Genomic DNA, 15245 nt, shown 5'->3' on the forward strand with positions numbered 1-15245 from the left:
CAGCAGGGTCCAGGTTGGTGGAGCTGAAGGAGCTGAGCATCCACGGTGGGTGTGGAGAAGAGAGTTGGTGCGTAGGAGCAGACAGGACACGTTTGGCCCAGTCTGATGTACTTTGCATAGTCCTAAGTGCACTTCCCAGGCTTCTCCTATTGTAATTGTTGCAGATGGTGTCTAGGTTAATCCCTGATGGGAACTCTATTAGGATCCTGACAAATATGAGTCTGCAGCCACATACCGCATGGGGAGTGTTGAGGTGTCCCTCTAATATGCTATAGAAATACAAATGTCAGTGACTGTGGATGGCCAGAACTGAGTCAATGTAAACACGTAGCATTTAATATCGAAGGATAAAATGTTTCCTATTTTAATTATTAAAAGGAAACATAATTATTGACTGGTATTATTTTACCACTAAACACAGTTTTCTTACCTAAGTGGTGCTAATGGACCATCAGATAATGGGGTCGACAACAGGAAGGGATGCTAAAGAGGCAGGAGTCATCAAAATGTAACACATTAAATGAGGCAGGTGATAACAGAAGTAGCACCTCTCTAAGACCATGCTAAAACTTGGCCACTGTGTAACTCTATATTTTAATGAGTACACATTTTGAGCAGGGTAACATACTGTTCACTGCTGAGAAAATCTGTGGTTTTCCTTTAAAAGTAGGTGGTCACAACCCACCAATTGTAAATATTCTCCCCGGACACTCTTAAACAGCAAGAATCAAACAGATGAAATTCTGCCCACTTCAAGCTTTAATGAACGTCTGAGCAATATTAAGTCACTAATTGACTTGTACTGCAGGTCAATGAAGAAGTGAAATCTGCAGTTAATGTCTGCGTAAGTGCGTGGTGCTGGAAGCCTGCGCCAGGCCAGGACGCGCAGGAGGCTGCGGGGTGGCTGAGCAGCCAGCAAAAATCACAGTTTCGTACATTTTAATATGACTACATTGCTGTGGACACACAAACAACATCTGGCAAATGGTGCGCACGCAGTTACGTGGGTGACAGCCCATTTAGTATTCTCTACCTAATAAACCACTAGAGAAAATTCTGTACAGATCAATATTTTTCCTGGTGGGACTCATTTTAAGTTTACTCTAAGGTCCTATGAATATATGTAAAATGGTGCATCTTCTCTTACAAAAGGTGTAAATTCCTGACTTGATGTACAGGGAATTTCTTCCAACAGTAATGGCATTAGAAATAATTGTGGCTCATTTCCAGAAGCTTACTACTCTGTTTAGTCAAAGGTATCAGCCACACTAGTTGTCCAGGTGACACATTGATCCCACCAAAGTTGCTGGTCTGTCTGTGATTCAATAGTTTACATTCAGAGTGTGTATAGATAATTTGGCCTCCTTTTTTTGCCTGGGGAATCTCTTTCTTCCAGTGCTGCCTTTCCACTATCCTTTTGCTTTTTAGGCTCCCGTTACTACCGTCATTCCATCTTCTTTCAGGGCAGGAGAAGTAGAGGACATTAGCAAATTGCCTATATCTGATGCTCGTTTGGTCCTGCACTTATCTATGGCTCAAATTATACTTCTGAGACCTTGGCTTCAGCACTGAGAAGAAGCTTCACACCAAACTAGAGCATAATAGGTAGTCTGCATTGAAGTACACATGGAAGATGTTTTAATTGTAGTAATTATGAGAAATATGTCCAAGGAATCCTAGTTTCTTGAAGATCATCAAAGAGCAGAAGTTATCACTCAGAAACATTCTCATCTCCCTTGTGCTGTAGTAAATCCAGAGTAATTCCAGTGGCCTCAGCGGTGGAAGACGGGTTTATACTGGAGCATCTGCTACCAGATTCTGCCTCATCAAATACTTAAAACTCCTGCAATATTTGGACGTTGTCTGCATAAACAAAGAGTCTTTGAAAGATCCACATCTGGAACACACCTGCTTTTGCCAAGCTGGATAAATGTCTTTCTAGGGATTTCAGACTGGCATTCCAGCTGACATTTTGTCTTTATCTCAGTCACTTAGTTTTCTGCCTCATGCGTGAGATGGTGGGATTCAGTCATTTCAGTTCACCTGTTTTTCATCTCGGAACATGAGTTCCAAACCAATTGTCCCTGCAAGCAGAGGATCCCAGTGCCGTTTCCACATTGTCCCTGCCATCTGTGTCTGCTCTGTGACACTTCTCCAGGCAAGAGGATCTTTGTTCTTCTTGCATCTTGGTGGAGCAGAAGGATCTTGACTCGAGGAGGAAACACGTGGCTTGTGCCTGACGGACACACGCTGGTCAGTGCCCAAGTTTCATGGTATTAACTCTTATTAATTCAGGTCTGTGTTTACATGGGGATGCCTCAGGGATTTTGTGAGCATGGTAATTGCATACATAAGCAAATGACTAGATATATATTTTTGACCAAATATCAAGCTGTGAATGCCCAGCATATAAATTTTAAACATTTTCAACTAGCAGCTCCCAAATAACTACAGATCAAGAACTATCTGTAGGAGGTATTTGGCAAGTAATTTTAAATAATGAATACAGCTAAGATGATCATGATCTACTTGCAGACAACACTCGCAGACAAGTGTAACTGTAATGAATTATTCAGCCAATTCTATTCAGAATTGTATATTTTTTTAGAACTATAATTAATGATCCGTAAGAGTAAGTAGGAAACACACTCACGAAGGTCTATCTGTGCTACTTCTTCTGAAAGATTAAAATGAAATGCAGACAGTTTGGAAACCACAGACCTTGTTTTAGAATTATCCTCTGCTCTGCTTACTGACAGCAACTTTTGCTGCTTGTTTACTGCAATTTACTTAGTTACAGCATAAGTTACACATGATTATCTTTTCAATATGATGCTAAGCTGACATCTGTCAAGTTTAAAAGTCATAATAGGTGCTATTAGTCATTGAGATGATCCGAAGGCATAATGATTGGTATAACAATAAAACTGCATTTTTTTTTTAAGGCGTAATAATTTATAAAAGAATTTTGGTGGGCTCTAACTGCTCAGAAGTGAGATTATTTTAGTGCCGTAAATGCTTGGAGAAGCAGAAGCCAGAGAGAAGTGTACAGCTGGTGGTCATGGAAACCATTATCAGAATAATATCAATTAACCAAGCCAAATACATTGTTTGTGTCCTTCTTGTTTGTTTGCTGCAGCAGAGTGGTAAGTTTAAACTGTTCGCTATTTGTGTCAGAAACTTCATCTCTCATGGGTCTATAGAGCAGCTGTTTCAAGCCATACCAAGCTGAAATTGCTTTGCAAGTTCTCAGAGCTAATGCTAATTAATATCCTCTAAGTTCCTTTTCATTTTTTAAATTAGTTCAAAATAAAAATTCTTGGGTGTTTGAGATGCTTTTAAAATTCTGATACAAGGGAAAGGCATGCAGTTAAAAGCCTTTTTTTCCAAGCCATTAAGGCTTGAGGTACCTCCTGATGAAGTCAGGGACCAAATTTTCTTTGAATTTAATGAGAAGATGGTCAGCAAGCCACCGGCTTGCCTTTGGTGGCCTGGACAACAGCGGGGAAGGAGGACGTCCCAGCAGGTACATTTGGAGCACAGTGCCTTTCCACAGTCTTTGCCAGTCGGGACATGAGCCCCATCACACCTGGCTTTGTATAATGCACGTCCTACACACAAACTCTGTAATCACATGGACAATTACACTTCCAGGGGAACCTTCACTTTGCTGTGTATCTGCAGATTCAGGAGGCTGCACAGTGTTTAGGAAGATAAACTGTTTTTTATTGTCAGTGCTTGAAGAGTAAAATATTGGTCCACTGGAAAGAAGTGGGAGAGAACCAGATGCCCGGAGAGATGCTCAGAGGTGCTTATCCACATTTTCTCCATGAAAATCAATAGGATGACACTGAGGACGTTGCCCCGTTGGCGGTGTTGGCACAGCCTCAGTGCCAGTGCTCTGGTTCTGGTTACATTTCCAGCACCCGGTGGTTTGAGCTTACAGTACAGAGGCAGCGAGGAAAAGTCCCACACTCCGAGCTCCGTCCGCATGGAGCAGAAAGTGGTGGTTGCTGTAGACAACGTGGGTCAGAGTCAGCTGTGCACAGAACTTATACAGCTAACGGATAATCATGGGTTTATTTTTCAGATCTATGTTAAAGAATTTGTTGATAAGGATTTGGTCAATGTACCAACAAAAAAGCCAGAAAGGAAAATCTGAACTAAATGCACTAAAATGCTGTAGCAAGAAAAAATGAATGTATTAATGAGAGGAACCAGTCAAGTTATAAGGGCAGAAATGAAGGGGAAGAGCCAGCCGATGTCTGAGAAAAGAACAAAAATAGCAAGGCGAATACAACCACCAGTATGGATGGTGTAGAAAGAGAAGTCATGAACATTTACCTTAGAACAGTGATAGCTGATTTAATAATTCAGATACATGGACGGAAACAAGCCCTGCAGTAGGTAGGTGTATTTTTCTTGCTGAAGCTACAGGGACTCCCCCACTCCATCATAGAAACATTGTTAAATCAGTAATGTGTAGTCTAGAACTAAGAAAAATGGTTTAAAAAGATGTTAGCTGAATTTATCCATCATGTACTCTTTGTGCATTTGTTCATTGTATGTGTAAAACATCAGCCAACAATAATTTACAGCGATTGTTTCCAGTGACGGGCCAATGTAAATTCTCCCAGGCAGAGGATGACTGTGAAAATAATTATACATGAATATCCAGCTGAGCTCTTTTGAGCCACTAGAAAAGGGTGGTATGTCCGCAGTTTTGTAACAGTAGTGATAACACAGGCACATGCATACTAATATTGCAGAAAAATTCTAAGACATCCAACTGGGCTAAATTGCAGATGCAGAATTAAAGCAGGAATATTTTTGTCCGTAAAATTGCAAGTTCATAATTCGATCGGGCTTGCAAAATCTCAGAGAAAAATGCCAAAACTGATTCAAACACTTGGGCTTTAAAGTCATGTAGGCACTTCTGAAAACTCGTTCTGGCTCGTATTATGAGTGTCTTCAGGATAACACAGCACTGCACCAGCATTAGCGTGTACAATTCAGCAACGTCCGATTGTGTATTTCAGCTCAGTTAAAATTTCCAGAGCTGCTGCACAAAGATGTATTAAAAGATAATCTTTGCCTACAATCCAAGGAAACAGAGGAAGAATTAAGGGTCTAATGGCACAGGAGTTAGGTCTGGAAATCTGGGGTACGGAGTCCTGAGGAGATAAACAGACACAAGTGTGATGTCTGCGGATGGTCACACCTGCAGTATGTGTTGCTCGCGGCTTGTCATCCTGTACTGAATAATAACCTGCGCTGCTGAGCTTTCTGTGGTAACATATAGGGTAGCTAACTACATTGGGATGTGTGTTTGACCCCATAGTTTATACTATGAGTAAACTGGTTTTATACTGTGGTCGTGGGAACTCTTGGTCTTCAAGCACTGTGTGTAATGAATAATATATTATCACACTATTCACTAGGATTTCTTGTGTGCTGTACTATTAACAATTTCCCACATGTGGGATTCATATAAATATCCCTCTGTATATTGAAGGATAGCATAAGTAGATGATGTCCGTTGTGCAGCAAACACACTTACTCTGCTGTAGTATTTGTTAAAATTATTTCCAGAGGATGTGGAATACAGACTACAAAATACCTCTTAATCTAACATTGTGAATGAAATAAAATAGTGTTATTGATTACTCACAAGTCAAATTTAAAAATAAGCTCCACATTTAATGACAGATTCCATAACGGCAGCACAGCCAGGGATGGCCGCAGAGGACATTGTGCTCTGTTTGGAGAAAGTGGCACAAGAACCTTTGAACCGTGGACGGGTCCTGAAGTATCCTGTGGCACGTTCCTAGGCACTAGCAGCTGCGGTCTCCATTTCTTGGGCAAATTTTCAAATCTCAGCATGCCAAAGTATTCATTTCTGATCAAGATAATGTAACACACAGCCCTTGAGTTTAATATGCGGGAGTAACAGTTTCTGCAGCAGAGGAGCGAATCCCCAGCCCGTTGATGCCGGGTGTGCATGAGTGGGGAAGGCTGATTCGATGTGTGGAGCAGTGTTGAGTGTGGGACGGACTCTTGGCTGCTTAATTTCAAATCGGGCCCCTCGTATTGTTGACTGGGATGGTGTCTGTTCTCTGAATATCCAGCCGTGCTCCAAGGCTGGGCTGGCTGGGACCCGAGCAGGGCGCATGGCTGAGCGACCCTCGCATATCGATTGACCATCGGTTGTTGCCGTGGGTGGAGGAGGGTGAAACGAGTGTTCCCAGTTCATAGTGGGGCAATACGGTGTCTACCTACCTCTCACTTCTTAGCACACTCAGCCCCTTTACAGTTTATCACCACATACCAAGGCCTTACGGGGAAAGCCTCCATTTGCACAGTCTGACCTCGGCATGGTGAACCAACATGGATATCTACAGTCCAACACCTTTTCAAATAATAGAATTATGAGAAGTTACAGTGCAGAAGCATAACTAGAGAAAGAGTTTTCTGCAAAGTATTATGTTGGGCTTCTCCTCTTTCAATTTTAGAGTCAGGGTTTATGCCTTTTATGTTTCTTGAAGCATCTCTCTCTGTGTTTCAGGTAACAGCACATAAGCATTCATTTATTTTTCTGAATGTAGGATGATTGCAAAGTGTCCTGGTCTTTTTAAGAAATTATTTTGGAAGTTGATTGTTGGATGGGATACAGCTTGTAAATGACTAACAGATTATATTGATATCTGTTTATATAATTTTTGTAGTTCTGTAAATCACCGTGACTTTTATAATGCCCCTTACCCCTGTTGTAAGTTCGCTTCCATAATCCTTCACCCTGACCACGTTTGCTAAAGCTGGCAATGCTTTCAGTGCTGACTTATGGGAATGCAGTATGTGCAGGTGTATGTGTATTTGCATTATCCCCACTCTAAATGTATCCCACAGATAAAGGCTCCCATTAACTTACACTTGGCTGTGCTTCATACAGATATTATTCAAACATATAATGAAGTTAGACTGCTGAAAAAGCATGCACAAGCCTGATACTCCTTTGTCTTACAGCAGCTTTCATGTACGCAGGACTTCCAGTGAGAAACTCTCAATGAAAAAGAATGCAATGTGCCAGAATGGGTTGGCTTGGTTTGATTTGGTGTCATTTGTATGGGACAGAGGCCATAGGTAATCAGGATGTACATGCAGCGACTTTTCCACAGCTTATATCGGTGAAGATCTGTTGTGCTGTCATTGAATGTGTTCACAGGTCTTTCGCCAGTGAGAAAGTCACACTACCAGTCGCACCTCATTCAAATTACGATAGATGGAAATTTCCTATTGTTGATGTGAAAGAAGGGAGCATTTTTCCATTAATCTTTCGTCTTCATTGACGACTAAGAACACAATTACACCAAGAAGTGGGTTTTCATCTGGCTATATCTAAGGAACAGAAACCGATTTCACTTACAAGACATGTTTCCATGCTTGTATTTGGTTTTGTGCATTGCAGATGTGCTCCTGATGTCAGCAGGTGCGTGTAGTTGCTACCACCTACTTGTGAAAAACAAAGTCTGTTTGGCACAGGTAGAGAAACACCCTTGCAAACACTGCAGAGCTGCTTCCAAAAGGAGCCTAAGAGTGTCTTGCTTGAACAGCTCTTTAGGAGGAGAGCAACATCAGGCATTTCTCATACTGTTGAGAAATCCTGCCATGGGGAAATCAGTCATAGTTCAGATGAGACCAATTACTTCATTGCAGAGATTAATGAGTGCAGAAATGGTAGAGAATGGAGGTTAGGGCGATGCTTTCTGCTTAAAGTTGAGTGCAACTGCCTGTCAGGGAAAGAGGGAGAAATGGCTGTTACATGCTTTTATTACAGAGTTTGGGAGTAAAAAGGAGGGGGACTTCAAAGGCCTCTGGGATGGCGAGTCCTTTCTCGTTCGTGGATGTGAAACAAGCTAATTTAGAGAGCAGCGGCATTTTCCTGCCTGTTTCATAAACTCAAGGACACGATGCAGAGCCATGGTCGTTCTGCTGTCTGCCATCTAATGGCCAGACGACAGCAAACCAGCCCGGTTTCAGCCTGTGGGCTGCGAATCACTGGGGATTCCTAAGCTAAATATACATAAAAATAAAAAGAAATGCAAGCTTTTGCTCCCAGGTTTGTGTTACACAGGGGATTATGTTACCATTAAAAAATGGTGTGATGCCACAGTAGAAAACTGCTAAAAACTAGAAAAGCATTCCCATGTTTGCCTGCAATATATTATTTTTAAACATTGCATATCTGAAAGCAAATATCAGTCTCTATATGCATAATTTGAGACATTTCAAGTTTTCCTCCTTATTTACTTATCAAGCAGGTGAATAACTCCGCTTTTCCTTCTTTTCTCCAGTTCCCCCCTCCACTGGCACACCTCCCCATTCTTATATTTCAATGTGCGATATATAAAATCTCCCGGTGACAGGAGTGTTAACACACACCTGTGCCTTTTCCTCTTGGGCAGACCCTGGTGGCATCTGCAATAACTGACACCAGTTCCACCACACAGAGAAAGTGCTCGAGGTAAATCTCTGCTAAAATAACAAAGAATAGATGGGGAGATGTTCCACTTTAATATCCGCTCCATCTTTCTTATCTATATTAGAAACGTCTGTCACTAAGGGTGTCTGAGTAGAGCTGAAATTATGAAGCACCTTCTAGATTCCTTTATCTCTTGGAGAAACATTAATACTTCTAAGTAGTAAAGGGTATTGGGTGAAGGAAAGACCATTGCTTGCTTATGCTGGTGCATTTGTTTAGGAAACATGCCTTTTATTTTCATAACGTTATTTGAAATGCCTTCCTCTGCTCTTAGAAAATATCCACTTTTGTTATTCTTTGTGAAACAGAAGCTGAAGATAGCAAGCTTGCTCACAAAAGCCCTGATTTGAATATGCTAATGTTAATTTAAGCATTCAGTTGCCAAATTTTCATGTAAGGATGATTTTTTTTCTAGTGTGCACATTTAATATTTGTATATCCATTATTCCCCAGGCTTATCATATCCACAGGCACTGTGTAAATATTGTCTTTGAGTATGATCTACAGCAAAAGTCAAAAAAGACACTGTAAAATGGAACTCCTCTTCCTAAATATGGATCTCCTTTTTCCTCTATCGTTCCCTGGAAATTCAGGGAACCTACTTCCACACCCAAAGGGCTTGGGAATTTTTCTGGGGGGTTGATACATTCAATATCAATACTACAAATTAGAGCAATTTCTAATACGGCATCTGGCCGAAGTAATGGCATCTGTGAATAAATTCCTTGTCGCTCTGCTTATTTTGAATGCAAATGGTGCAAATAGACAGTACCTCCTTCAACAGGAAATGATGATCAACGGAACACTTAAAAATAAATTTCTGAGTAATAAAACTGTGACAATAGGAAAAATTCATACCTTATCTTCGAGAACATCAGCAGGGGAGGGAAAGTAGGTGAAAAGCTTATCTATGAGTTGCTGAAAACAAGATGTGGTGTCTTTAAAATGTGTTTTCTGAGGTTCCAACCCAAAGAAGAAGGTGAAATGCATTACCTTAAGATACTGTGTGTGCAAAACACATTAAAACCCAGCGAAACATCCCCATTTTGCAAGAGAGACCTATCAGTTGGCTGCGTATCATGGTGCTGACTTCGCTGAAGTTGCAAGGTATTAAATTTTGCAGATAACTGGTATATCAGTAGTGCCTAGTCTTTTCAATAGCCTGGCAGCTTCATAGCTGCTCTTTCTGAAAACTATAACCTGTTTCATATCCTACGTTCACAAAGAACCTACAGCTCAGCGTATTGTACTCGTGTGTTAGCACAGGCACCTCTGCAAGAAATTAGGGCAACTAATACTGCTGGTAGCCAAGGGAGAGTTACAGTGCTCTTATTAATGGATTGCAGTAGGGTAAGTAAATAGAAATTGTGTGTAGTTCTTCTGTTTCCCTGAAGGGGAGGAATAGAACTGGTTGAAAAAAATGCAGTGATATTGTGTGGGTACTAAATTTTCTTGACTGTAACTTCTCCTGTTTGCGGTTTGCTGAACCATGAGTCTTTCTTTTATTTCTGAAATTCTTCCAAAGTGGAACACACAAGGGGAAAGTAAAGCCTGTATGAATGCAGAATGGTTTCTTTTAAGTCAGAGAAGTTATTCTGCTGAAACATGGGTAGAAAGAAGAAAACTGGTCCTGCGGACTGTTAGCCCTGTAGGCGGAGGTTGGTTTTGTCATGTGAGATCAGCAAAGTCAAGGATATTGTGAATGCTCCTGAGATAATACATGGGGGAAGTCCCCAGAGAATACAATTAACAATAATCTGGAATCGTAAAGATTGCAGATTAGTCAGTCTCTTCTTACTCTGGGCTATGGTTTAGCTATAAACTTCCTTTAACAAAGTGTCACAGCAAATAAAATCTTCACTGAACCAGGAACACATCTCAGTTTTCCATCCAGCTCCATTCTCACTGGCTTAGAGATCAGAACATTTCCAGTTTCTTCTCCACAATCCAAACCCACGTGCTGGCAGTCACTGTTGGCCAATATTGAGCTCTAGACTTAGAGCCACAGTTTTCTTGCAGATAAAAGGGTAATTCTAACACTGGGCACTCGCTCTTATAAATCACTGCAGTTAATTAGTAGAATAGAATGAAACTGCGAGCTTTTTACAGCTGACAGTAAGAATTCCGTACAGAAACGGTGCAGCTTCATTAACAATTTAAGTGTCTTGTCATTAATTGTTATCTTTATTTGACTATACTGTTTCAGGTTTCAACCTGAACTAGATGTAGTGAGATGCTGCAGGCCACTCGTAGCGCAGAAATCTTGTAGAAGGTGGCTATGAGATTTCCAGCTGATTTTAGCAGAAGAATATGTTTAAGTACTTAGTTCAGCGGCGATTGCATGGTTGGCTCTGTGGTTTAGTGTGGAAGAAGCAGACACTGCTCCGGAGACCACATTCTGGGGGAGCTTTTGGCAAGATTCGCAAGAAGTTTAACAAAATGGATTCATGTGACACGTGCAGACTCCCCTTAGGATGAGGAATAATTTACTGGATCCTGGAGTCTTTCTTCCATGTTTGAGAAGTCACTTTATATTGTTTGAATACTGCTGATGAATATATCCCGTGTTGTCATATTTTGCAGCCATCTTCATTAACTGAGGTTTACATATATAAATACCAAAGCAAACTGTCTTTGCTCCTCCTTTTAGCTTCTGTGATATCTGAAATACTTCAGCCTAACTTCCTTATCTGTATTCCTAAACCACTTTGCAAAACAGTAAGTCAAAGTGGTTTAATGATGACCCATATTATAGAAAAGTTTCTTAGCCAGAACCTCTGTTTAGCCATTTTGCTCTTTGTGATCATGGCCTTTGAACAATACTTTGTAAACTTATTGCCAGATGGTAACTAATGCCGACTTCTTTCCATCTTCACCAAAAAATGGTCTAGTGCAGTTGTCTTCTTGCTCAATATCTTTAAAAACAAAGCAGTGAAAGCACGTCGAGATTTTGACCCAATCAGCATAGACTCAAAGTGATGGTATCTTTTGTGTATCACTTTAACTGCTTTAGATAGAAGCAATTTCACTGAAATCACTAAAAGGGTACTCATGTCAAAGGCAGACTTATGTATTTTTAGGAAAGAACTCAAATCCCCCTTCCTATAGCATGACCCCAAACCATGCGCTGAGCTGGGAGCCCCAGCTGTCCAAAGTGGGATGTGGGCAGTTCCATCTCATCCCCTCTTGTTGTGCATCTACTTCAAAGAATTTTGACATGAATCAGTGTTTCTCTTAAAAATAGCATACCCTGTTCGATGTAATGATCGAAAATTCTTCAGAAATAAATCCTGAGTGCTTTTGTTATTATTTCAGGATAATTTGCAGAGGTGGCTGAAAATTATGTCTATTTGGACTAACCGATTTTCTTCTTGGTTGCATCCTGAAGGACAATTCACCTTTTCTCTCTCAAATTGTTCACAAAGCTCAAGGAATCAGTTCAGATTTCCCTGTGGCCTCTACTTTCCTGCTAGATGCTGTATTTTTTTACAGGGGTCTGTTTCTAGTCCCACTGTGTTCCCAAATGTGAACGTCCTGAAATTCAGAGAGATTCAAATCAATGCTACGATCTGACCACATATACAATGTACCTCTGCTGTTATGCTTAATTAACTTAGGACATTTTAGGCTTTCTCTCCAAGCACCAGTCTTCCTTTCTCCCGTGGTTCCTGTGAAGTCCCACAGTGAGCCTTGTTGTTATGACCTAATTTTTCTGCAAACTGAGAGGTTTAATTTGTTCAGGTGCCAGGCAAAGGGAACACAAACTTGGAAATCTCCTGGCTACTCTAATTTATCTGCCTGAGATTTGAAAAATCAATAGGGGAATTATCTTGCTGCCTCTAGATAGTAACTTAATAATTAAAACATAATTAAAAGGATGACAACAGTTTATTTAGGAAAACTGTGACTTTTTCTGAGGTTCCATTCCAGAACTTGTGTCCTGCAGTGTTGAGGCACTGGAGCTGGGATGGATTCCGCTTGTAGGGAAAGCCTTTGGTATTGACAGTGCTGCTGTCCCTGTTTAGTTCCACAAGTAACTGTGTAACTCCTCAAAACAATATTATTTCCTAACTGCATTTTCAGATTTTTGTGATATTTCCCTAATCTGCGCTTTTTACATTCACTATTATTAATGCTTATGATCAGATAGTTTCTTCAGAGAATCCAGTGTGGTCCAGCAAACATTTCTCAGGAGCTTAACAGTGATGATATATACATGCTTTATATACATATATGCCCATCATATATATAATACTACTGTATACAAAATGCTGTCTAATTTGTAGCCTTGTGTCATCAGTAAATCTGAGAAACGACTCACTGAAATGATGTTGGCAAGTACAATTAATACATGACAAAGTACGTAGTCTGATAGTTCATTCATTAGCAGTAGGAGAGTTTCATAATATGGTCTTAGTGCTTCCTAGATGAACTGTGAACATCCTTAATGAACACCGGCCGCTTCAGACCATTTTGACTTAACATTTAATACCACCCTCCTCACTGTGACACTCCCTTCTAAGATCCTGTCCCGAGAGGACCCTTACCAGACTTGACAAAATACGAATGCACAAGTTCCTCCCAGTCTGCACAAGTGGCAGATAGTTAGAAATTCATTATCTTCCACATGCTTTATCGCTTGCACAGTTGGTGAATCACTCTCGTTGTATCCCGTAGTTACATGCAATCAAATAACATACATACATCTTTGAGTTAAACTGAAAGTAGAACTGAAAAATACACCATTTGATACTTCTATATGCATTATATAATGTGGACTACATGATAACTGTATTTTTAAAAAAGCAAGTAACTTCATAGAAAGCCAGACTGCCAAATGCACTGAATGTGCATTAAATGAAATATTTAAAAGCATTTAATTGGCAGATGAGCAAAATACAGGAAAACGAACAACTACCTTGATTGAATCAACTGGCCAGAGCGGTTGTCCCATGATGGACCGTGCATTTTGAAAAACTGTCTGTGAAGGAAGATCCAGGGTACTTTATTTCAGAAGTGGGAGGCTTCTGGAATCTTTCTATTTTAGTGTATTTTGAGGACCCCAAATGCAAGATACTGACTTAATTTATTCCTTGGCTGTTTGCCTAACTAGCATGTTACAGTTCAACCCAAAGGCTGCCCTTCAATGAACAACAGCCATTCTTGACATTCTCAACATTCCCTTGACAAAATTATCATCTGTGAAATTAGTCTTCATGCGACTTTTTTCCTCAACCTCCCCCTAGTCAATTGTTATCTAGTAAAATCTCTTCTGGTTCACAGAAATGAGAGCTTAAATGACTTGGTGCAATGCTTCTGTGGTGATCAGGTAACTTAAAATTTATTTCCCTGTATTTTGTCTGGATGATTCTGTTCCTTTTCGGTGCCCCACCTGTGTCCAGATCACTGTGCTGATGAGGGTTTTCCACTTGAACCATTAGAGACGTAACTATTGTCACTTCCATTTCCTACTGAAAGACCTAAATGAAAACTTTACACATGTTCAGCTTGCTTTTGCTAACAGAAAATAGGAACAAATTACCAGGGAACGAAATGAAGGATTTCAGATTATGCTTCCTGGTGAAGATGTTGCCAAAACTGTACAATACTACAGTGTTTTCAAGGCAGCCCTGGTAAGAGTAGCTGGCAGCAGCACAGCTCAGCCCATGTGTTTGCACAGCGTTTGTTACTGTGCACATCATCATAAACAGACCAAACTTTGCCCTTGTATCTGCATCTGTGCCCCTCATAGGAACAGCGAAAAAAACTGATTTGTGAGCAGTCTTTGACCCTTGGAGAACTATGTGCATCTGCTTAAGGCTATTTTTCCACATAAAAACACTTTCCAGCAAAATTATTTAGCGTGTTCAATTTTAATGATTTGGCTTAAGTGTCTTTTTGAGTGCTTTACCAAGCTACAGCAGTCATCAGCTGCTTAATAAATATTGGATTAAAGTCTGTAAAGGGAAGTAACGCAGGTATCAGAAAGGCAGAAATCAAACAGTGCCAGACACGGAGCTTTTCTTTGCAGTGCTCTACTGTGTTCTTTGGGCTGAAGGACATTTTTTCAGCGATGCCAGAAATTGCAACACCAATATTATTTTTGACAATAGAAAAGTGTAACAGTGACTGTAATTCTGGCAGTTTTCTGGATGTATATGGTGAAACCTCTATGGAATTTAATGCTTTTAGAGAAAACTACAGAAACAAAACTATTAGCCCCAAATACACATTCATAGCAGTTGGAATTCAGCAGTACTTTTTTGGGTAGGTGCTGAAGTGAAAAATCTGGGTTTGACATACCAGGATATTAGTAGAATGTTTTCTAATATATAGCAATAAATAAGTTGGATTTTTAAAATAATCACAACAGAAGTAGAGAAGAAAACAAATTTTTAAAGCTTTATTCCCTGTCAGTATATTGGTTCACCATTAAACGCCCCCCCAATGGTAAGGAAATTCTGGTACAGTACTGACTACACTTAAGTGCCACCAACAGCGTCCCGTTGATTTATATATCCCTAATATTTTGAGTAGCCCCGCCCGGCTGGATTGCTCTGCTTAATTCCCCTCACACTGGGCTTCTCTACCTTTGGGTTCGCTTCCTCTTATTACGCAGTGTCCCCAAATTTTCCATGGTTCCTACCACTTGGGCGTGGGATCTGTCTGCCAGCCCTGGAGATCTCAACGCTCCGACACCTTCCTG

At 40.5% G+C, this 15245-nt stretch overlaps 1 protein-coding gene across 5 annotated transcripts in view; it reads left to right on the forward strand.

Moving 5' to 3' along the window:
* LOC309444563 (uncharacterized protein) overlaps window positions 1–15245 on the forward strand; it is a 170132-nt gene that overhangs the window by 137239 nt on the left and 17648 nt on the right. The gene's annotated exons all lie outside the window — the stretch shown is intronic.

The sequence above is a fragment of the Streptopelia decaocto genome (assembly GCF_964273445.1).
Source record: "Streptopelia decaocto genome assembly, chromosome: 11".
NCBI lineage: Eukaryota > Metazoa > Chordata > Aves > Columbiformes > Columbidae > Streptopelia > Streptopelia decaocto.